Source organism: Sus scrofa, chromosome 8 (genome assembly GCF_054392235.1).
Source record: "Sus scrofa isolate SSC_HxYL_T2T_F1_AM1 chromosome 8, Sscrofa_HxYL_maternal_Yorkshire_Landrace_v2.0, whole genome shotgun sequence".
In the NCBI taxonomy this organism is placed as follows: domain Eukaryota; kingdom Metazoa; phylum Chordata; class Mammalia; order Artiodactyla; family Suidae; genus Sus; species Sus scrofa.
Genome location: NC_139390.1, coordinates 129,131,549 through 129,133,112, shown reverse-complemented (window position 1 = coordinate 129,133,112; position 1,564 = coordinate 129,131,549). Strand labels below are relative to the sequence as shown.

General features: G+C 36.1%; 1 non-coding gene across 1 annotated transcript; it reads right to left on the bottom strand.

The window, feature by feature from the left end:
* Nucleotides 1–617: 617 nt before the first annotated feature.
* LOC146401043 (small nucleolar RNA SNORA57) lies at nucleotides 618–761 on the bottom strand. Its single transcript, XR_014813947.1, has one exon. It is a non-coding gene; the product is annotated as a small nucleolar RNA SNORA57 (small nucleolar RNA).
* Between the last annotated feature and the right edge of the window lie 803 nt (nucleotides 762–1,564).

The following is a 1,564-nucleotide window of genomic DNA, read 5'->3' as shown; positions in this document are numbered from 1 at the left end:
TCTAGTTTTTCTAAGTTTGATTTTCTTAACTGAAATTTTGAAGCCAAAAGCAGTAAAGGGCAGAAGACAACAAAGTAGGATTCCATCTGTTATGACATTTACTGTTGGCTTTTCCTAAGAAACTGCTTAGTGAATCAATTTTGTATGAACATTGAGGAATTAAAATCTCTGTTCATATGATACATGCGGTCTATTTCCCTTGATTCTGGAATCCAGCTGCTTTTTTTGAACACCTGAACTGTTCTCCCTACTGCATGTGTGCACCACTGGACAAGTTCTTTTTTTAAGCGCAGTTGATTTACAGTGTTGTGTTACATTCAGGTGCACAGCAAAGTGATTCAGTTATTTATATATATTATGTATATATATAAAATATATATATATGATATATTGTCTTTCAGATTATTTTCCACTAGAGGTTATTACAAGATATCAAATATAGTTAGTTCCCTGTGCCATACAGGAAGCCCTTGTTTATTTTATATATAGTAGTGTGTATATTAATCCCAAATTCCAAATTTATCCTTTCTCCACCTTTCCCCTTTGGTAATCCTAAATTTGTTTTCTATGTCTGTAACTCTGTTTCTGTGGGGTATTTTTGTTTGCATGTTTTGTCCCTGTGTCCCAGCCCATGAGGATAGAACCCATTGACGAGGAGCCAGCAGTACTGAAGACATGGCATCAGGGGGCCGGAGCCCTTTCCTTGTGCCTCTGACATTCCAGGGACCAGAGTCACATACCTGTGCTCCACTAAGAAAAGGACTGTCTGTTTTGTAAATATTGATTTGCATCATTTTTGTTTTAAGATTTCACATATAAGTGATATATTATTTGTCTTTCTCTGTCTGAATTCACGTAGTATGATCATCCCTAGGTCCATCCATGGGTTGCTGTAGGTGTGTGGGTTTATTTTTGAGCTTTCTGCTCTGCTCCATTGATCGATATGTCTGTTTCTATGCCAGTACCAACACTTTTGACTAGGGTAGCTTTGCAGTATTTTCCGAAGTCTAGGGGAGTTATGCCTCCAGCTTTGTTCTTTTTCACTCATTGGCAGGTTTGTATTTTTTGTGGGTCCATATAAATTTCAGGATTATTTGTCCCATTCTGTGAAAAATGCAATGGGTAATTATATAGGAATTACTTAAATCTGTAGATTGCTTTCAGTAGTATCACCATTTTTGTAAAATTGTATTGGAGTAAAGTTGACTTAACAACGTTGTACTAGTGTCAGATGTACAGCAAAGTGAATCAGTTATACGTATATCTATTCTTCATTCCCACATAGGTTATTACAAACAATGGAGTAGATTTTCCTGTGTCATGCACTAAGTTCTTTTTAGTCATCCATTTTACATTGTTGTGTATATATATTATTCCCACCCTCGCAATTCCTCCCTCCAACAGTTTCACCTGTGGTAACCATAAGATTGGTTTTGAAATCTGTGAGTCCCTTCTGTTTTATACATAAGTTCTTTTGTATCATTTTTATCAGATTCCATATATAAATGATGCCATATATTTGTCTATCTGACTTTACTCGGTGTGATCATCTCTAGGTCCATCC